The 23,371-nt window shown below is 47.2% G+C and overlaps 1 long non-coding RNA gene across 2 annotated transcripts in view; it reads right to left on the minus strand.

Annotated features, from left to right (window-relative positions):
- LOC124987947 (uncharacterized) overlaps nt 1–20,737 on the minus strand; it is a 64,082-nt gene extending 43,345 nt beyond the window's left edge. The window contains exon 1 of one of the 2 annotated variants that reach the window (XR_007109321.1): nt 20,344–20,737. This is a non-coding gene — a long non-coding RNA (uncharacterized LOC124987947). Of the gene's footprint in view, nt 1–7,320; nt 7,430–20,343 lie in introns of those variants that run through there. The other variant, XR_007109322.1, reaches the window with a different exon arrangement.
- Nucleotides 20,738–23,371: the final 2,634 nt, after the last annotated feature.

Raw genomic sequence — 23,371 nt, forward strand, 5'->3', positions numbered from 1 at the left:
TGGTTCAATCTGGCTACAGGGGTCCCCTTGGATTTGCTGATGAAGTGCATGTGGACGTGAAAGAAAGAGAGGAGTCAAAGGTGACTCCCACACTGAGACGTGAGTAAGTGAATGGAGAATGATCGAGCGGGGGTGGGGCGCTCTGGGTGGGGTTAGGTTTGAGGCCCCTGTTGGCAACTCAAGTGAGGACTCCGGTAGACAGCGGCCCTCCTGAGCCTGGGAGGGTCTGGGTGAGAGACTGGCTCACTGTCCAGGTGGATTTTAAAACAACATGATTAGATGAGATCCACGTGGTTCAGAGTACACAATGTGTAGGAATAAGAGCTGGGGTCCAAAAGATGGAGATCTGAATCCCAATCGAACCAGTGCTAGGTTCACCCAAATAGGTCCTCACCACTCTCTGCCTGGACTCCCTCATCCTGACTACATTAGTCCTATGTGCAGACACGTAGGAACCCCCTCACATTAGTGCCTGACATGATTTCTTAAAAAATGGGCGTTATTCCGGCTGGGAATAGCTTAGTGGTGCAGAGCTTGCCTAGCCTGTGCAAAGCCTTGGGTTATTATTATTAGTCAAAGATAACCAGAGTCCAGGCTCAGAAGACCTAAAAGCAAGGAGAGCTGAATTGTACTCAAATGACAATTTATTCATTGCAGGAGAAGATACAGAGCATCTTATGTAAAATAGGCTTATAAACCAGGTCTTTGAACCGATGTGGCTTTCCTTTTATTAACACATTCATTTTAAGTACTCAAGTGGCTTTTATGGGACCAGCTCTCCAGACATGAACCTGTAGCAAGGTTGCTCTTAACTCTCAAGCTGGAGGAGGGAGGGAGCATGTCTGTCCTGTTCAGTGAGAACACGGAGGACAAGGGACACTGAGAGGGAAGCCAGAGCACCTGCTGCTGTGTCTGGGGACTGTGACGGGAGAACTGACCACCAGCATGGATGATGAACAGACACATCCACAAAAGGACCCTTCAAGGTCATCGCCAGCAAATCCTTTAAAATACCAAAACCGAGTTTGTAGGGCAAGCCCCAAATGGGAGCAGAGTCCTTGCCTCAGGAACACCACTGGGACATCCGTGTTGCCTGTCATGCATGTGCTGGGTGAGCCACAGATGAATCAGGATGAGCACTGCATGGTGACAGCTCGGGGGCCCCCACGCACCAGGCACCACCCACGCCAAGTCGGCCTGGGAACCGAGCCCCAGCCTCCATTAATGGCTCATCTCTTATTAAGCAAGCTCCCATCAGGCAGGCCTTTCTTTCCAAGAGCTCAGTTGCAGGGTTATATAAGGCTCCACTGTATTCCTGGCCCCAGCAGGGAGCCCAGCTGGCTGTGCAGGGCTCTCCCTTCCCAGGGACTGGGTCAGTCCAGGAAACAGAACCACAAATCACAGATCACAGGCACTGAGTGAGAGGCTGGGGCGCCCCCCCCCAGCTGCTCTCCCAAGGGCACTGTGCACTCTGCTGCCTGAGCCCCTTCTCTCCAGGTCAGGGTGAGGGACCTTTTAAGTAAGCCTCTCCATGGTCCCCTTGTTGGGTGTCAAAGCTCCTCACATCATTCTGTTGACCGCAGCCTTTTCCCACACGAGTGTCCAGGACTTTCACAATATAAAAAACTCCACTGTCCAAAGATTCTATTCCAAACAGCTGTTCCTGGACGCTCGGCGAGATCCATCTAGAACAGTGAGTCTCAACCCTGGCTGCACACTGCAGCCTCCAGGAGAGACCTGCGAGTTGCCAGCGCCCCGTCTCCACCCCAGCTGACTGATCAGCATCTCCGGGCACAGGCCAGACCTCAGTACTTTTTTAAAAAGTTCTTTGACCGTTTTGACTGTGCAATTTAGAACTTAACCGTTCTAAACTATTAATTCTTTCCAAGATGATAAAGCCATCGCTCATCCTTAAGACTGTCATTCTAAGAATGCAGCATACATGATAGTTGCTGTAGGTCTGTCCTTCCATCCTTCCTTCCCTCCTTCCCTCCTTCTCTGACAGCAATGGACAGGACACAGGACATGACTCACCTTTAGGCTCTGAGATCAGCCTCAGTGAACCCACCTCCCACATAATACTTTCATTAAAATCAGAACCACCGCACGACCCCCAAGGATATTGCTACTGGAGCCCAGGATCCTGAAAAGCTGAGGAAAGTCTCCAAGAGAGGCAAAGACTGCCGCAAAGGCTGATGGGAAGACAAGGAAATGCCTTCCCTCTCTGGAGAATCCATCAGACAGAGGTCTGTGTTGTGCTTCATTGTGCTTTTTAAACTCCTGCCTTGTTCAGCTCTTTGAATGGCCCCTGGTCCACAGTGACATCTTCCCAGGGATGGCCAAATGATGATAATGAATATAGGAGACACGTCTTGTATGAAAAACCAGGCTTCATTTTTCTGCCAATGATGAGTTCAAAAGACATCACCAGAGGCGGTGACCTGGGCACTGCAGCTATTCAGAAAATGATCCCAAGCTGAGCCTGAGAGCTGGCAAGTCTGCTTTCCTTCCTGTGCCTCTGTTTCCCGACCTGTCACGCAGACTCCGTGAGTTTGGACATCTGAGCGCCACTCGGGTGAAGAGGCTTGGTTTTCGGCCTCTGCACTCCCGAGCTCCGGCGCGTGCTTGGCATCCCCTCCCCCGTGTCTTGTTCTTTCCCGAAAGCTTCTATTATCAATCACGGCATGAGGTAAATTTTCAAATCAGCAGTCGGGGTTTTTAAGCTGCGTGACTCCTATTACAGGCAAAGGCAGCAGGTGACCAACGCCAAGGCCAGCTCAGACCCTGCTCGCGCTTCCTTGCTCCGCGCTTCTCCCTTCATTTTTCTCGGCCCGGATGGAGCCTGGGTTTTAACAAAGCCTTCACTGAGGACTCATCTACCTTTCACAGAGGGCCCAAGGGAACGAGGAAGTGGAGACAATGAACGGAGGAGAAAGAGGAAGGAGAGCGGATTTGGAGGGTATTTTTCTCAGGTTTTTTGTACATCCACCAGCAGGCTCCACGAGGGACAGACTGTGTTGAGATTGAGTCTCTCTCTCTCTCTCTCTCTCCATCACTCTTGCTTCACGTTTCCCAATTATCGCAGTGTCCCTAAGGGATGCCTTCTCTACTCTCTGGCTGGTGAGGCCACCCCTCTGCAGTCCCTGATGGCACATTCCAGCAGCCTGGAGCCATCTTGGCTCTGCCTTCCTGTCCACAAGAGAGGCTCCATCTGCCTTTCTCAACTCTGGCCTCCTAAGTCTTCAGGTCACCCAGCCGTCTGGCCTGCACAGTCGCACATGCTGTGCCTTTGAGGTCTGACTCCATCTTCATACCCAGACACTGCCTTTCATTTGGCATGTGTAGATGCAGGCAGACATTTCTGCCCCTGGGAGGTCTGGGTGCCCTAGACAAAAACACCTCTGATCATCCAAAGCTTCCTCTTTAATTTCAGCCCATTTGAGGGACTTCCTCTCCCAGCATGCCCTCTGCCCCTGGCTTCCACACCCTCACAGACTGTCCCTGGGTTGTGTCACATTGATCCCTTCCTGCATTCAACACCATTCCTACATAATGATTGACAAGCACCAGAGAGGGGAGCAAGAAGCGAGATTTACACCCTGCACAAATGAAGGACCTGTGACTCACATTATCCAATTCCAGTTCCTCTCAGCCGACCCACCATGCCGGAGGGCGCGGCTTTGTCTTTTTCTTTGCCTGCGCGCCTCCAGCCCAGCCCCAGCAACCTTGCTTCTCCAGGATTCCCTGCAGAAGTCAAACCTTCCTTCCATTATGTAGAGTACTTCAGCTCAAACTTGTAGCCACAACTGCTCAACACAATGATGGCCTCCCCTTTCCAAGGCCCACAGCCTTTCTCTGAGGAACCAACTCATCGAGGACACTTCCTTATTCAAAGTCACCATCTTCTACTGGCGTCCTGCCTCCATTGGCTCATCTGATGGGAGAAGCCACACCCAAGTCAGCCACCAGCTGAGTGGCCTCCAACAAGAGGCGGCAGGGGAGCCTGCCTGGGAGGGAGCCTCACCACCATGTAGGAAGCAAGCAGATCCACCGCCTCTTCCCTCAGGGACAGTCACTCCAGCGGCAGGAGCTGAAGCAGCTGTGAAGGCAGCAGGTAAGCCAGGAGACATCAGAGCAGAGGCAGTGAGCCAAAGCCATAGGCCGAGAAGGCACGGGGAAGCAAAGTCGGAGCGTCTGAAAAGAAGAGGGAGAGGTGACAGAGCAGGGGAAAGACCCCTCAAGGTGATCTGGAGTGAAAGGAGGCACAGGTTCCCAGCAGGCATTAGTCAGTCAGTGGAGACCTTGGTGTCCAGCTGGCTCACCTCCCAGCGTGCACACAATCAGCCCCATTGTATCAGGTCCCTGAGGCTCAGGCCCCTGCTGTGGGCAGACTCCACAGGCCTGTGTCAGAGTGCTGGCCAACTCCCCTACCCGCTGCCCTTTGGGGCAGAGATCTGTCTTACTCAGGTCCCTGTTCCCATTCACAGCCTCTGCCATAGTCAAGGCTCAGAGTTTGATTTCCTCCCTGCCCAGTCCTCAATATTATGCCCTGACATCAGCTAATTGCCCACGAGTCCTCATATAGTTTCAAAGATAGATGCCCAAGTACAAGATCCTCAACTCACGCCCTTCAGGACAACAAACTGCAAAGGAAGATCTGTGGACCAGGACAACTGCGTGGGCCCATGGGAACAAGGCCCAACAAGAACTGCTGAGACTCCCTCCCCACCTGGGCTGCCTTCCCACCTTTGCAGCAGCAAAGCAGAGACCTGAGGGGCCATGGATTTCTCCTTTGTTCAGATTAAACGTAAACTGAAAGAACATAACTTGAAAGTCCTCAAGTACGAATTGCACCATTCAAGGAAGAGTTTTCTAGTCCCATCGTGGACATTCTCCACAAAAAACAACTGCAGGGGAGTTGATACTTTAAGCCTCTGAGAGGGGAAAAAAATGAATCCATGGGAGCTGCCCAGCAAGGAGGAGAAAGCCCCTGCAACCAGCAAGAGAGACCCTTTTTTGCTCAGCATGGCCAACGTCAAAGAAGAGATGTGTGCCTTCACCTCCTGCCGGAAATGGCTGCATATTGAAAGGATAGCATTCAGTTATTTCCTCTGCAGGAAATCCTTCTATCTTTTCTGGCTGAAAATTTTTCACTCAGATGATAACCAGTATTCGAATATCATGTATGCCAGTTTATTTCATGGGACATTTATACATATAATAGTCTCAGTGTCACAAACCCAGACTATTACATTAGGATTAAAGTTTCCAGGCCTCCTTATTCCACCTCCTTGCCCTGCTTACCATTAACTAGGGAGGTCTAGTAAATCATCTATGATGGAACCCAACCACAGGCTCTGAAAACCTAAGAAAAGAGGCACGACTGCTCACACCCCACCTCACATCCTTTCTGACCCAACAACCAACCCAAATGGATTCACACCAATATGGCGCCATGCACACGCCCACATATCAGGTGTATACCACTCCTCTCTTTCTCGCTTAGGAAAGTATATCAGCATGCAAGAGTCTAAGGACAGCCATATTACAGAAGTTCACTCTGAAATATGTTGTAAGCATCAACAAAGTAAATCATTTGAAACCTCGATGACAATTTTGTTAACAAATTTCTTTTCCTATCTAGTGTGGACATCATGGTTGGGAGCACTGATTTCTTATACACAGACTAGAAGACTTACCACTCAAGTCATTGACATCTGACATCTGAGCAAAAAAGAATAAATACTAGTATTGGCTGACTCATAGAAATCCATGCACTTTAGAGAGAATCAGGACAACTTTGTTTTTCTCAGGACATGCTCACCAAAATCCCACAACCTTCAGCGATAGCAACTCAACAGAGGTTCTATCACTTCCTAAGCAAAGGAGATAAAACACGGCAATTTGATCATCATTATGGATAATTTTTATTCTTCCATTGTAGTTTTATATATTTTCTACTGAAAATGAACCTCCATTTCCTTTTTAATGGGATAGTATTTAAAATGTTAAATAAACATCTAAAATATTCTCAATACCAAGAGTGAAAAGCCCCAAAATCCAAGGATCTCCTAGAAGACATTGACTTACCCAGAGATTAATGCAAGAATATATATATGGCAATGAGGAGAAAGAGCACTTTTAAAAGACTTCTTAGGAAAAACATCAATTGCTATTCCTTTTTTACTGAATGATATGATCCATGTTGTAGCAAAGCTCCCACTTTCTCAACCAAATAATTGATACACACCTCTACCTAACTGCCTGTAATCTGAGACATGACCACCAGGATCTGGTCAAGGCAGCTATCAGCTAAATTCCTCGAAGCAAAAGGCACTGATCTCTACAAAAAGCAAGTCCTAGAACTGAAAATGGAAATTGATCAAAGGCACATAGCCACTTAACAGTAGCAAAATCTATTTGATTGTAGAGAAAATAAGAGTTTTTGCAGTTCTGAATTTGGGCTATTTCTCTCCCATGGTCTGGGCAGCAGCTGACTTAAGATCAGGGGGTGTGGCTCAGTGGTAGAGTACTTGCCTAGCATGTGTGAGGAACTGGGTTTGATCCTCAGCACCACATTATAGAAAATAAATGAATAAATAAACAAAATAAATGTAAGATCAGGGTTTTAAAATGCTGATCTGAAGGTTCAGAGGTCCATTGGCTGGCTTTTCCCTATATTCCCACATTTCTGGTTCTGGAAGTTGTGACAGCCAGGATGGAGGGGCAGGGGAGTAGGAAAGGAAAGGGATAGCTACGTGGGGGCTGTCAGTCATGTGCAGAAGGAACAACAAAAATCAAGAGAACAGAAAAGGAAAAAGGAGGAAGTGGATTAAAACAAAGCCAAGGAGATCTAGCCTTCTCTCATTGCCAAAGTTGGGGAAATGAGGAGGGATGACCTTCCGATGCCTCAGGAGTGGGGACAGTGATTCACCAAAGTCAAAGGGCGAGAGGGACCCCTCGGTGACCAGACTTCACACTGAAAACACAGCACGGAACTTGGGCAGGCAGAGTTGGCAGAGGTTTGCACGACACAGCTGGGAAAGCCTCCACCACCTCTCCCAGTCTTCGTCCTGTCAAAAGACAAATGTCTCTTTTATGTAAGGATCAAACAGTGTCGACGGAAGTAACATAAGCAAAAGCTTCAGTGACATTGATTTTGCATGTTAGTAGAGTTGCTTCTGAAGAGGAACCCCCACGACCGCCAGAGTTTGTGAACCTAAAAACTGCGATTGTACAGCTCACTTAGCAACCACAGAGAGGCCAACGGGAACAGACTCATCCAGCCTCTCTGACAGCGTCAGTTGACACTTCAATTACCTGATAAATGCAGCGATGTTTTCCTCGCTGGGCAGGGAGACTTCAAAAAAGCTTACCCTTTTTCCTCTTCAGCTACTGCTAACCTTCCACGTCTGCTTTCGTGGCTAAGTCTGCACGGAAAAGTTACTATCATCACATGAATGAAATTCAAAAGGAGTCCCAGGTCTAAATTCAAGTCCTGACTCCACTATTTACCAGCAACATGACCTTGGGCAAATTAACCAGACTCTTTGAACTTCAGTTTCCTCATCTGTAAAACAGAAGTTGCTAGGAGAAATTAAATAATCTGAAACTGTTTGGAACACAGATGTCATGATGATTGTTGTCATGCCGATAAGAATAAGTAAATAAGGATTCAGTTTACCTAAGATTTGACGTGAGAAGTGCGTGTCTTCTCACCAAAATGCATACTGCCTCTTGACCGTGATTATTAGTAGCCAACCGGTCATTAGCTTTATGCAAAAATATTCTGCTCAAATTACACGGAAAGATTCTCAAGGGAAAATTAGTGTTTAATCTGATAACATCGTCCTCCCAATATACACAAAGAAATAATACCTAAATTTTGTATATCTCAAAACTAATTACAGGTGATTAACATGATGGTAATGTTAACAATGAAAAAAACACACCATGGTCCACACCCGAACTTACTCATAGGTTTTGATTTTGGTGTTTTTGTTTTGCCAATTTAGAGATGGCGGCAGAGAATATTGCAAATATCTCTGGGCTCTGCTCCATACATATTTCTACAACTGGAGTCCTTTACTGCATCAATTTGTTTCTCAGGAGGATGTAAGGCCCTGGGGTAAGATCCACCTCTTAACTGTCTTTGTGCACCGAGGATGGTGTAGAGGGAGGGCCAGGACACATGGACCCTGGGCCTGTCTTCCCACACTGGCAGTAAAGTAAGGGGCTGCCTTAGAAAGAACGCTGTTTATAAGTTTAGATTAGGTGCAGATCAGTTAAGATCAGCCTCAGTTGCAACTATCAAAACCCTAAGCAAATGGCTTATCAAAATAGATGTTCATTTCTCTCTCAGACAGAAATCCAGAGCTAGTCTGTTCACAGCTCCAGGGTGCCAGGCACTCGGGACTTACATCTGAGGGCTAGTCACGTGTGGCCTCTGTTCCCAGGTTCACGTCTTAGTGCGAGATGACTCTGAAGCTCCAGCCTTAAGATCCCAACCATGGTCTGCTTCCCGGCCTGCCTTGTCAGGAGTCCAAGTGACAAGGTTCTGGACAACAGGACATAACAAGCAACAGACTGTGTGGAATTTCTGGGAAGTTCCTCCTCTTTAAAAGAGACATAGGTATGGTGGCTGGAGCCTAGTACTCATCTAGGACCATAATGACCACAAGAGAGAAGCTCCAACCTAAAAACAACAGACTAATGAACTAAAAGGAAGTAGTATCTGCAAATCCCTGGAGCAGAGCCAACTGGGAACTTGTTTTTCTGTGAGAGAAAATTTAACTTTATTTTTTCCCTTTTGGTGCTACAAATCAAACCCAGGGCCTTGTGCATGCTATACACATTCTACCACTGAGCTACGTCCCCAGTCACAGGAAATTAACTTTTATCTTTTTTTTTATGCCACCATTGCAAGATATTTCTCTGTCCTATAAAGCTGAATCTAATCCTAGTCAGCACAGAATATTGAACGAATTTTTTCTCCCTCTTCCTATCTATCAGATACTGGTAGCATCCTCTTCCACCAGTGATACCCATCGTGGAATCTTCTCTCACTGTTTTAAACTTTCTCAAAGGGAGTAGCAAATAAAGGATACAAAGCTTCTAACTCTTATTTTTGCCAACTATGAAAGTTTTAAACAAAAAAAGAATAAAACACAAAGCATCAACAATTCCCTATACAGCTATCGTGAAGTAAAAAACAAAAACAAAAAAATTAAAAGAATCCACCTCCAAAAATCATGAAAGTATTTCTGCTGCTACGTGGAATCTGTGGCTGTGTTCTCAGGATGTACTTGACAAGTCAGAGAACATGCCTTCAGGTAAATGGTTCTTAATTAACTTATGTACTTGAGGAAATAAACTTAGCAGGAAAAATAATTATTGCTCTATACCAAAGAAGCAGATGAAGACTTCTTTGCCATCTGCCCTAAAACAGAAACTATACTTCAGTTGGTCAAGAAGAAAACTCCATTTTAATTATTTTAAGTTCCTAGGTGTTCAAGGCATGCCAATCATCACAACAACTTTGTAAATAAATGGGTATGCACACACCTGTGAATACTAAAGACGTGTTCCAGGCTAGCCCTTGTCTTCCCTGTGCTTCTGTTGGAGATATACTTATTCCAATCATCTCAATTCTTATTTTATTTGTAAATGAGTTCAGGGTTCCTTCTTATAGAAGATAAAGTGGATTTTAATTTGCACCTTGGATAGATCACGACTGGGAGAGTATGAAGGTGATGAGTTGGTGACTTCTTTGAATCCTTCTGCAAGGTACGATCTACCCTCCAGTGGTCACTACAGATCCCGTGGACCCAGAGTGCACTGTCAGAACCTGGATTCTTGTCCCGAGTCCATTTCTGAATGTCTTATCTGAAGGAGTGCCTTTGTCTCTCCAGCCTCTCTTTTCTGTATGAGAATAATACCAACTGTAAATATGACAGCCCCCTTACCCGTGGGAGGCACAGTTCAAGACACCCAGGGGATGCCTGAAGCCATGACTAGGACCACACTTCCTCAACATTATGCCGATTGCTGCATACACAGTGCAGCCTGGGTAAACCCAGCAGAGGGATGGAGTGGGAAAGAGCAAGCTTCCATCCCCGAACTCAGAAGGGCATGAAATTTAAAGTTTATGGGGAAATCGTTTATTTCTGGATTTTCCATCCAGCATTTTCAGATTGCTAACTGAACCTGTAGAAAGCAAGATGGTGGCTGGGGAGGAGGACTGCAGTGTTGATGAGGTGCAACGACGTCGGAAAGCAGCTTATAATGATAAAGAGCCACATACGTGCATTCGTTTTTGGTAGTTGGTGGTGCTTGGATTGTAAGTAGAGAATAAGCTGTGCTACCTCAAGCGCGTGTGTGTGTGTGTGCACGCGTGCGCAGGCTTAATATATACAGAGAGTTTGGGGAGAAAATAAAGCAAACTGTTAAGTAATGGTTACCCTTTGGGTGGGGTATTTATTTATTTTTTTCCCTTTATATACTTGAGGTGGTAGCATATGTTATTTGAAAATTAAGAAAAAATTTGTGATTTCACTGAAGTTTCTTTCCATGATGAAATGGGAGAAAGCCAAAGCAAAGGGGTTTGAAGGGCAGCCATTCCTTTAGCAATAATAACGTGTGCTCCAAACCTACACACCTGGCGGTCCTTACCCTGGTGGCCATATCCATCCTACTTCCCCGGATGTTAAAGCTGGCTAGGGAGCAATAAAGCAGCAAGGCTTAAAACAGAAATGCTTGTAATTGCTTGAAGAAGGTCCCGGAATTGCAACACAGCATTGAACTTCCAGCATGAGCGACAGTGCTGCCCACACCACCACACCCGTAGTTCTGAGTAGCTTCCCATCCTGGCCTCTATCCCCATCAGGCAACGAGGCTGGGGCCTCGCCTCCACAGCGTCCTTATTGGCTTCCACTTGCCTTCCTCCTTTTTCTTTAAATCTGTTTAAAAGTTTCACCATCTGTTCTGTAAATATTCCAAAACAGACCTAAAGCCCAAAGAAAATCTGGAGGTGAAACACCGCACAGGTGTTAGGCCTGTGGATACCTAGAAGCTGATAAACCTCCTGCCCTCCATTCTCCCAGAAATTAAGATGAAAAGCATTTATCATGCAAAATAAATGACTCTCAGTCCATTCACTGGACGCTCAGCAGACTACCGTGTCTCCACACCATCCTGCCTCAGTGGCTCTAAATTCCCTAGAGCAGGACATAGAGAGGCTCCCCAACAACCCTTGTGTCAGAGTCCTTCCGGGTCCCCCAGGAGGCTGCCCAGAGGAAACCCAGAAGAGGTCTCCCGAATCATGCTGTTGCTATGGCACAGGATGGGACAGGGACTCAAAATCCAGCAGCACAATCACCACAGTACCCAGCAGTTCTACCTCTGGGTGTGTTCCCAACAGACTGGAAAGCAAGGACTTGAAGAGGTGTCTGTACACCCATGTTCACACAGCATCATCCACCATACACGCAAGGAGGTCTACATGTACAGTGGCACATTATTCATTTATGGTTCCTTTTCCTTCTTTCAAAAGGCAATAGATTCTGACACAGGCAACACTGTGGACCAGCCTTAAGGACATTATACTAAATGAAACAAGCCAGTTTCAAAAAGGCAAGTATCATGACAATTTCACCTTCGTGAGGCACCTAGAGTATCATAGAGAGAGGAAGTAGCCCCTCGGCTGCCAGAGGCTCGGGGAGGTGCTGTTTAGTGGGTCTCAAGTTTGCAAGATGAAAAGAGTCTGAAGATTGGTTGCAGGATATGAATATCCTCCACACTACGAAGCTATATACTCAGAAATGGTTATTATTGAATTTTTATGTCATGTGTACTTTATCAGACTTTTGGTACATGCCAGAATCTTCCATATCCTCTCTCAGAGCTAGGAACACCATACTCTATCCAGCCTACCTAGGGCCTCAAAAGTCCAATCAAGGAGACCAATTCACATCACGCTCAGACCCAGCCCCAGACAGACCCCTTCCACCTCTAACTTCCAAAGCCACATAATTAAGAACCAAATCTCAGCCCCACTTGGGTCCTAGAAGAATGGTTTTAGATGTAATGGTGCCTACAAAAATAGAAATCTAAGAATCTGCCATCTGTATCAATATTCCATTTCTCAATCTGCATGGTGGCTACATGAGTACATTCACTTGGGATCAAGTCTTCGAGCTGTATGCTTGGGAGCTGTATAAGTTAGACTCATCCTTGAGGTCGAGTTAACTTCCAAGACCTCTACTTTGTCATCATGTGCTTGATTCATACAGCCTCAGGCCTCTCACAAGACGGCAGGTTCTCGAAGGCCTCACAGAACCTGGCAGAATGGTGGGCCTCCATGAGGAACTAATGCTTATCTAGGGACAGCATGAGAATTTGGAGACACATTGGGCATCTGAGGGAGGAGGGCAGAACACGGGGCAGTGGGGAAGTTCTCCAACGACCTTCTGCATCAGAGAATCAGAGGCTTCCTGACCCCAAAGGTGCAGGTCAGTAGCGCAGCCATGGTAATCAGCACAGGCCCCAGGAGAGAGGAAACTCAGCCGGTGCCACTCATCACCCCTGTCCTGGGAATGTAGCCGTTTTGATTTTTAAAAGATAAATACTTATGTACACACAGACCTGCCCACCCCACACCCCAAGAACCAACTTCAGCTTTGTCATGATGATGATTGACATGATGGGGTCAAAGTGCCTACTTTGAGAGGTTGCCCACACCAAAGTCGTCTTGCAGGTGGCAAGCTCTTGTGTCGCCGGCTGTGAGAATGGCCCATTCTCCAGGAAAACCAAAGTTGGAGCCAAAGCTCTCCATCTTGAAATGCTGATGACTACCATTTACTCCAAGAACCACCAGCGCTAGCCCCAGAGCTGAAGGACTGGCGGCCAAACAACCCCAAGGGGGTGGATGGGGCCTTCAACCACAGGTAGGAGGGGTTCCGTTTGAGCCTCGGGCTGGAGAAGTCGTTGGGACTGAGACACTAAGCTTTAATGCAGTCTGGTGCCCTGGGGGCTGGGGAGCAGGGCCAGTCTCCAGTTCAGCTGTTTCTACACGTGACGGAGAAGAGTCATGCCTGACAGGTCTGGACAGCCGTAACCAGAGCACAGGCCCAGCTCCAGGAGCTGCCAGAAGCTGCCTGCAGTCCCTCAGAACATGGGTGGAGACGGAGGGAGGGGATGGAGGGATGCAGGGGGAGGATTCGGTGCTAGGGAGATGACTAAGGCCTGACGCAAACGGCACACACGTGTGGGACTCATGAGACAAACAGGTCTAGGACCAAAGGGCGTGCTAGGCATGGCGTGGGGAAGCAGCGTGGCTGGCTCAGCGGGAAGATCTACAGGCTGGGTCAGGCTGGGGCGGAGGGGACCAGGCTGCCCTTGCTGATTCTCTGCCTGAGGTTCTCTCATCTGACAAACCCAACAGAATCCCAAAGCCCGGGAAGGAGGGAACAGATTTATGGCACTCTGGATGCAGCTTGAGTTTGTCAGGCCAAAATGGTTAGGGTGGGCTAATAGAGTAGAATTACAGCTTCCTATAATAGGGCAAGTCAAACAGACAAGCTCTCCGGCCCCGAGGAGAACCAAGCAGAGGTCAGTGCCAGTGGCTTTGAACATGAATGGCCCTTCCCCTCTGTTCCCTTTCACATGTGGCCCGGCAACAGTAGCAGACAGATGCGACACAAAGAGAGACACACCTGATTAACCATGAATACAACAGCTGTCACCTCCCCACCGCCCTGCTCCCGCACCCTGGCCCTCTGCACTCTGGGCTTTCCCCTTTCTTAGGGGAAATTAAACCTACCATTAAAACCCAAGTGAGTGGGCGGGTGTCAGCAGCCGGCCTTTGTTTCTCTGCTCACAGACATGTAATAGGTACCTTCTGACGTGTCCTTTCATCTGAAGAACAGTTGTGGCCTACCGCTGAGTGCTCTGTCAACTCCAAACCCCAGACCCGGAGGCCGTGAGTAGGGTGAGCAGGAACCGGCTCAGTGAGGACGCAGAAGATGCAACTGAAATGCGTCTGTCTTCTCCATCCTCCCCCGTCTCACTCACCTGTCTCCGTCCAGCTGGAACTTCCTGCTGCCAAAAAACACCAGCCTGAACACAAATTGGCAGTCCCTGAATTTACAGGTAGGAGGTAGAACTCCATGGAGCCTTGTTCATCCTTGAGAATTTGCTTATTTCACCCTCTTTTGAGCTAGGGGTAAGGAAGAATCAGATGGGGTGTGTTTTAGGCAGACAGATCCTGGAGGTCAAGTTAACTTCCAAGACCTCGAGGATCAGACACAGGAAAGAATCCGTGTTGAACTACAAATGATTTCCAATGGTGCGAATAAAATGTAATAAGATTATGTAGGCTTCCGGAAACCTGGTAGTTAGAGTCCATAGCGTGAATCTTGATTTTTCTTCAGGTTTTTTGTTTTGTTTTGGCGGGGCAGTCTGAGTTAATCCTTTGACCTTTGAAAACCTGCATTTCTAATTCTTAAAATGGCTCTATCTATTGTCCAAAAAATCCCTTTCATGGTTTGAGAGAGAGACCAATAAGAATGATCAGAAATCACTCTGCAAACACAAAGCACACTAACAGAATCAGCGAGTGAGTAACAACACAGTCATGCAAAAGTATAACAAATATCCCTTGTTTCCTTGCACGAGTAGAAGCGAGTAGTAAGAGAATAATTCAAAATGTCATCTGCAGCCTTAGTTTCCAAGGAAGGCCCCACCCACTGTACACTCCTGTCTTCCACTAAGAAATACGCAGATATCCATCCAAGAGTCACTGAAACGCCAGGAAATTTTGCAAAATGGAAATGCTGGGGTTTCCAGGGCCATGTTTGTATAGGACATTGACATTTGTCCTAGAACACAGAAGTCGCCTCCCATGATAGATAACATATAGTTTAGATATGAGGCGACCCCCAGAAGCTCATGGATGAGACAATGAAAGACAGTTCGGAGGTGAAATGACTGGGTTCTGAAAGCTTTAACCTAACCACTGTGTTAATCCACTGCTGTGGATTAACTGGGAGGCGTGGCTGGAGGAGGTAGGTCACTGGGGCGTGCATTCGGGGATTATATTTTGTCCCTGGTGAGCAGAGTTCTGTCTCCTAATTGCCAGGTCCTAAGCGACCTCCATGATGTGCAGCCTCAGCTTGGGTCCAGAGCAATGGCATAGGCCATCTGTGGACTGAGACCTTAGAGACCGTGAACACCAAAAAGAATTTTCCTCCTCTGTGCTGTTCTCATCAGGTCTTTTGAGCACAGCAATGAAAGATCCTGGAGACAGATCCTGGAGGTCAAGTTAACTTCCAAGACCTTGAGGATCAGACACAGGAAAGAATCCGTGTTGAACTACAAATGATTTCTAATGGTGCAAATAAAATGTAATATGATTATGTGGGCGTCCAGAAACCTGGTAATTAGAGTCCATAGTGTGAATCTTGATTTTTCTTCAGGTTTTTTGTTTTGACTCAAACAGTGACTTTAGGCTCGTGTTTCACCCGAATGATGAGTAGCCATATCCACTGGCAGGTCCACACAGGGGTCCCGCCTCCCAGCACGTGAAAAGGCCCTGCTCACTGTGCCTTCCCCTCATCGCCACGGCTTCTCTCCTGGTACCCAGACATCTTTCTCCTGCTTCACAGAGCTCACGGTTTGAGCGGAGTAAGCCTGTCTGTTTTCTCTCTTCGACTGTTCACACATGGCAAACGAGTGGAACTTTGAACGCTGCGATCATCTGGCTGATGAGCAAGCTGTTTTCCATTTCTGGCAACAAACACTTCTGGCTTATGGTGACGGGAGGAGAAGGGATGAAAATACACTCTGGTTGGATTTGTTGATAACATTTGTCATCTTTGCAGCTAAAAAAAAAAAATCTAGCTTAGAAAAGTCTCCTTTGGTGTTGCAGAAAATGGCAAAAAAAAAAAAATCTCGATACCACTGTCGAGATGCCAATTAAACTGCATTTATAAATGAAGATGGTTAGCGTGATGCTCTTCATAACAATGCAATGTCACATCGCCCAGGCAGGGCGAGGGCTGGAGTGGGAGTTAGGACCTTGGGGGCCAGGCCCTGGAGCTCCTTTAGTAGAGGTGTGCCTTTTAAAGTCCCACTGCGTGCATCTGTACCTGTCTCCCTCTGCATTGGTTTATTAGGGCTGCCACAGCAGATACCTAGAAAATAGCTGGCTTAACATAAGAAATGTGTGTCCTGGTAGTTCCAGAGGCTGGAAGTCCAAGATCAAGGTTTCGGCAGTGTTGATCCTCCTCTGCGATTTCTCTCCTTGCATATAGATGGCCACCTTTTCCCTCTGTGAGTGTCTGTGTCTTCATCTCCTCTTCTTATAAGGACACTGGTCAGGGTGGATGAGGGCCATCCACATGACCTCATTTTAATTTGATTATCTCTTTAAAGGCCCTATCTCCAAACGGTCACAGTCTGAGGCACTGGAGGTGAGGACTCGAACATATAAATTGTGACCGGACATCGTTCAGTCCATACACCCTTCAGGTGTTCATTATTCAGCTGAATAAATGCAGATCCACCTCAATGCAAACACACACTGAACCCATAGCCTGGGTCCACGCTGCTCAACAAGTGAGCAGAATGTTGGGACAGCACCTGTCCCCTCATGATTCACTCCCAGCACAGCATGAAGCAAGGGGGATGAGTGCTCACACCCTTAGGAAGCAGTTTCTCACCAGGGAAGTCGGTCTCCTGGATTCCAGCAGCCACGAGGCCACTCCAGAGAATGAGGCTGATAAACAGATCGTTGCTGCTGCAAGTCGAAAGTGCTTCTTGACTCCATTCCCTCGCCATTGACCGTGCCCATTCATCAAAGTCCTTAACAAAAGGGTTTCCCCCGCTAACATTTAGAAATGGCAAAAAGCAAAGGAATGAATCATCAGACAAGCAGATCACTCTTCCTACAGCTCTTCTACCTGAGCAAAAGCACTACTTTCTGCAAGAACACAAAGAAAGACTAATGGGAGGAGATGAGTCACAGAGGGGACAGGGTGGATGCAGGGGATTTCAGGACAGCATGAACTTTAGAAGCAGGCAAGGTTAAATGCTGTCATGGTAGTGGGTGAGCACACTCCCTCAGACAAATACCACTCAGGAGAACAGTGAATAAGAGCCTCCCCCAAAAGGCACAAGTGTGTAATTCACTTAATAGTCCAACCAACGTGCAGTGGTGGGTTGGGTACAATGATTCCAAATACCCTCTGACACTTATTTACAAAGGAACTGGGTGGCTTTATTTTAAAAGACAATTTCTTATTAATCACCCCTCCATTCTGCCTGTTTCAGCACTGTGAGTCACCAGAGTTGTCTCCTGGAGAAGCAGTTTATTCATCAGCTGGCAGTGCCTGGGAAGTCCAGGGTGGCCAACAGCTCATGATTACAGAGGTCCACAGAGAGGATGTGACTCCGCGTGATAGCGTGTGTTCTGGATGGAACTGTGCTCCCCGCAAAGACATGCTGAAGTTCTAACCCCTAATTCCCCAGACTGACCTTGTTTAGAAATCCCGATTGCAAATGTAATCAGTTAAAATGAGGTCATTCTGGAGTATAAGCCCTTGATCCAACATGCCCGGAAAAATCAGTCAGAGACAGGGACACCCAGGAAGAACAGCATGTGACAACAGAGGCAGAGATGGGGATGAGGCATCTCCAATCCAAGAACTGCCAGAAACTCCAAAAGCTAGAAGAGGCGAAGGATTCTCTCCCTCAGGTTTCAGAAGGAGTGTAGCCCTGCTGATACCTAAATGTCAGACCTTAAGCCTCCAGAGGTGGGAGAAAATAAATACCTCTTGCTCTCAGCCCTGCAGTTAGTGGCACTTTGTAAAGGCTACCCTGGAAATGAACAGAGCACCATGTGTATTGTAGTGAACCCAACTCACACCACACATTCTCCAGCTCTGTGGTCTCTGAAACCATGTTCTTCAAAGTCCCCCAGTCTCAGGAACTCAGACTTCCTCTAATTTTTAAAATCCACACACCTTAAGCCAGGCACAGTGGCACGTGCCTCTAATCCCAGTGATTCCGGAGGCTGAGGCAGGAGGACAGGGAGTTCAAAGTCAACCTCAGCAACAGTGAGGTGCTAAGCAACTCAGTGAGACCCTGTCTCTAAATAAAACACAAAACAGGGCTGGGGATGTGGCTAGTGGTGAGTGCCACTGAGTTCAATCCCCGGTACCCCTCCCCCCTAAAAAAACCACACCTTTATTGGTCTTCCACCCTCACTTCCATGTGTTGCGCAGATTCCACAGGTCGGAGCTACAGAGGAACTGTCTATGTGTTTTCCATGGTGACTGCCCCTGTATTCAGCTTAGCACTGAGCAAGCATGACAGAGAGCAGGTCTCAGAACCTCCACCTCTTCATCTGTAAAATAAGGGAGTTGAGCTAAAGTGATTTTAGACTGAAACATTGGTAACCACGTGTTATGGTGCGGACATGAACTCCTGGGTAAATGTAAGAATAATCAGAGGTAAAACGACTAGATTATGAGGTGCGCTCAGTCCATACCAGTCTGAATGGACTAATGGGTGGTAACTGAAGGCAGGGGGATGGGGCTGGACGAGGTGCGTCACTGGGGGTGTGCCCTGGAAGGGTGCATTTTCCCTGGGGCCCCTCCCCCTTCTGTTTCCCAGTCACCATGAACAATGGAGCAGCACTCCTCCACTCCACCCTTCCGCCATGATGTTCTGCCTCACCCTGGGCCCACAGCAATGGAGTCAGCCCACCAGGGACTGAACCTCTGAAACCACGAACGAAAATTAGCTTTTCCTTCTACAAGTTGTTCTTGTCAGGTATTCCAGTCATGCCAACAGAAAGCTGACCAACACATCATGATTCCATTTTCACCAGTGTTTTAGCCTCCAATTAAGAAAGTGAATGAAAGTGCTGGGGGTGTAGCTCAGTGGTAGGGCCCAAGCTTAGCATACTCAAGGTCCTGGGTTCAATTCCCAGCACCAAAAAAATAAAAAATAAAAAAAAATGTAAACAAAGAAAGAGAATGAAAAACTAGTCAGTTACCTTCTTCCTGTGCTATTCCTGGGATTATATTGTAAAAATTAAGTGGTAAATATGTGTTGAATAAGCAGTTTTGCAAATAACAAAAGGAACGAGAAAGAACATCAATTCAAAGGACATGCTTCTAACCATAGTCAGAGGGAACCATTAATTAATCAACCAATATTTATTGGTGCCTACCAAGAGACTGAATATACAAATGGATAATGGTGGGGCTATGTAAAAATATATAAAGTGGAATCTACAGAAACCATCCCATTATCAATAGCAACCAGCCCAGGAAGCCACCTGCCATCACAAGGCAGATGCGTGGGAAGTCAGACCACTGTCTCCATCGACAACCCAGGCAGCCTATAATAATTGGCCCAAAATAGCAGAACTTGATTAACAACTGACAGCTTCCCTAATTCATGTCCTTGTTTCCAACTTAGGACCAACCAGAGAGAGACACAAGCGCATGCTAACAAGTCACATTGGACCCCACACAATGGACCCCAGTTGGTCTCCTCCAGCCTCCACAGTGCCAACAGCCTCCATCCTCAGCTCACACCTGAAGCCAGCCTTCTTCCCCACACTAAAGCTTCTCCACCTCTCTTCCTGCCTCTGAGTCACTGCCAAAACTCGTGATAATAACTTGATTCCCTTGCTATGGCTAGTTCTGAACAGCCTTTGCTTAATTTTTTTTTTTTTTTTCTGGTTGGTCTTCATTTATTTCCGCACCACCAAATGTAAGTATGTTTCATGTTAGATTCTTTGAGGGTGGAGGGAAACATGAAAAGGGATAGGCCTAATTCGTAGGCCGAATAAAATTAAAATCTTTGGGGTTTGAGATAAAGTGTAGAAAGCACAAGAACCCCCACCACAATGACTAAGCAAATAATAAAGCCAGTCAGAAATAAAAGGTCTCAAATCCGAGTTTTAGGAAATGGGTGTACAAGTCTGGACAGATTACTTTAGGCTGGGAAGGTCAGACATGAACTGGAGTTCAGTTCACAGAAGAGAACAATTGAAGCCACTCTTGGGGTGCCCCTTGCTCACACAGTTACTCAAACTTGAAAGTTTGTAGAACAAACTTGGCAAGAAACTTGTTTGTTTTGTGACTATTTTGACTGTCACCTGAAGAGTGAGCGATAATTTGGGACAGCCCCTCCTTTCCTTTCATAAGCCCTGAGTGAGTCAGGACCTCCCTGTCGTCATCCAACCTTAGAAAGGACAAGCTCACTCCGTTCGCATCTTAGTTACCTGTGTTCCCATTCCAGCCTCTCTCCCCGGAATTCATCATTACTCACCGAGAGCAGATCTTTATCCATGCCAGGTGGCTGCTGAGGACCAGCCAGAGGAGCCTTGTCTGATTTTGAGGGGGACACTCAGCAGGACACCCAATCAATTGGATTCCTTTTCCCTGACCACATTCTGAACCAATTAAAAGGCATAGGAATTGAATGGAGGGGGAATATCACCATTATTTAAAATCAAAAAGGCTTGGTTGGAAAGTATGACTGGAGGTCTTTGGGCTTCTTAATATTATGCCACTGAAATCACTCAGCTAGTGCCAGGTAGTGCTGGCAGACAGAAAACTGCCACACAGGGATCTTAAGGCTTGAAGGAGCAGAGAACATGTACTTCTTCCAGGCTATTCTGATGGGGATGGGGGTGGTGAGATGTGTATGTTCAGTCGCTTCTCCCAACTGAAGTTCTTCTTCCTCCTGTGAAGTGGAGAGGACAGGGAGAGCCAGAGGAGGCACTCAAAGCAAAATGTTCCCAGTGGAAACGAGAAGAGTGGGGAATAAATGTTCCCATCTAACTCCTACAGCAGGCAGAGCTGAGTCTGCAGGACTGAGGTGCCAAACACACACACACACACACACACACACACACACACACACAGATACAGTGTAGTTATGCTTTGTGGTTCTGGGACTGTGACAACTTGTAAGTCTGGGAGAAATGAGTGTACTCATGGAGAAATCTCCCAGTGAGGGATCTCTCTCAGGGTGGGCTAGTGCGGAGGCACAGTCCTGCGTGCATCAGGAGTCCTGAGTTCCGGCCCCGGTGCGGGTATTAAGCAGCTCTGGAATTACTCAAGGTCGCTTGTCTTCTAGGTGCTCTGTCCCCAGCTACGCCTGGGAAATCAGAGCACCTGTCCTGCCATGTGTGTGAAGTCCAAGACAGAACGGGAAAGGGCCTCTGAATAGCCCAGCTCCACTTCACAGAGGCCGAGAAGATTCCATAAGAAGAGAAAAACGTTTTTCCTTAAAAATAGAATAAATGTGGAGCAGCCTTTTGTCACCACACAGAACTTTTTTAGCACCGAATAATTCATCCAAGAGTGGACCTGTGAAAGCGAAATGGAGGGAAGGGTAGGGAGGCTCCCTAACCGCAGCTTGAGAGTGGGTGTCATTGAATCAGTCTGGAGAATACACAGCCAGAGGCTTAATTACACATTGTGATTAATCACGCTGATAACGCTAAGCCCTGGGACAGATCCCCTTTTTCCCCTCAGGGAAGCCTTACCTGAATCATTGCTGAGGATCAAGAGGCTGAACCCCCTACTCCAAGAGCTGTTTTTCAGAGAATGGTGTGAATCGATAAGGCACCTGAATTTTTCTCTTGCAACTTCTTGAGAAGTCGGCGGATCAGTCCTTAGCCAGGATATCTGTGTAATTCCATAGGCAATATACAGTTATTTGATCTAGTTTGTTACAAAAGGCAGGACAAAAGGGAAGAGGAGAAAAAAGGTTAAGGGAAGAGAGAGCCAAGGAGGGTTCATTCTGCAAAAACAGGACAAGAGGGAAAAGAAGGAACAGAAGCCCATCAGCCCTCACTGAAATTTCCCAGAGCAGGTGCAAGCCAGCAGAACCGCTTGGCCCCTCCAAGTCAGAGCTTTGCTTATTGTGGATGCACAAAGGCAGACTAGGAAATTAACTTCGATCGGAAGGACGGGGAAGGACCTGTGTTGTTCCCTTTTTTTTCCGTTTTTCTCTCTCTGCCCCTCTCATGCTCACTCATCCATGACCTCGGGAGAGCCTTGCACAGCGGCAGATACTGCACACAGGAAGAGGAACGGGACACTGCCTCCTACGCTCGGGAGATCCCAGCAGGTGGGGGAGACCCCAGGATCGTGGTTGCTGCAGCACAGTGTGAGGCAGGCTAAAGCAGAGATGGGCAAAGAGCACGGAGTAGCCCAGAGCAGGGCCTCCAACTCCGGACATGAGGAAGGGATCACAGGAGAGGTCCTTGGCTGGGCTCCCCAGAAAACAGACACAAAGACAGGTCTGCATGCAACGTTTCTTGGAGGGTGCTCACTTTTAAGGGAACGAGAAATGCAATTGTCAGACACCTTTCTTAGCCATCCCATGGGGTGGCATCTCTGACACTAGGGTGGTCATTCAGAGCTGCCATTGATTGAGACAAGGGAGCCAGGACTTGGTACTCTGCTTGGACAAGAGGGAAAAGAAGGAAGAGAATTCTGTCACTTCTCACTTATAAGAGGTGGGCAGTTCCGTGAGGGGGACAGTCATAGTCTTGGGCAAGGAGGCTCCCTCAAGTCAAGGACAGTTTTCAGGGAGGGATTTATCTGAGCCTTAAGCAGGTATACCCTGATGCTGGGGACCAGGGCCCACGGGGCAGGGACACACCCCAGGCCTGAATGCATGGCAGTACACTACAGGGTCTTCCCAGTACAGAGTAGATCTGAGCTGCATTTTCTTAAATGCAAATACTGACAAGGAGAGAACAGCCATCGTAGAAGAAAGAACGGTGAAGGGAACTACAGAGAACACTGGGCATTCTTAGAAAGCAGGGCAAGGGAGGAGTGGGGAAAGATGAGCCCAGAAAGTGGGCAGCCAGGCCATCAGGAACCCAGCTTCCACTGGGAGTGGTGTTGTATGCCTGTAATCCCAGTAGCTCAGGAGGCTGATGCAGGAAGATCACAAGTTCAAGGCCAGCCTCAGCAACTCAGTAAGACAAGCAGCCTAATCAGACCCTGTCTCAAAAAATATAATAAAAGAGGCCAGGGATGAATCTCACTGATTAAACACAACTGGGTTCAATCCCAGAACCAAAAAAAGAACTCTGCTTCCCAGGCTAAAGAGTCTGGATTTTATCTTAGAAATGAGGGCAAAGCCAATGAAGCATTTTCAATATTGTTTAAAGTTATTTTCTGATTTATACTCATAAAGTTTGGAAAACGAATTAAGTACAAAAGAGAAAATAAAATACAGCTATAATTCCACCATGCAGAGGAAACCATAATTAACATTTTGATGGTTTTCCTTCTGGTGTTCCTATTTATAGGGAAAGATATCCAGGCAGAGA

Source organism: Sciurus carolinensis, chromosome 7, assembly GCF_902686445.1.
Source record: "Sciurus carolinensis chromosome 7, mSciCar1.2, whole genome shotgun sequence".
In the NCBI taxonomy this organism is placed as follows: Eukaryota; Metazoa; Chordata; class Mammalia; order Rodentia; family Sciuridae; genus Sciurus; species Sciurus carolinensis.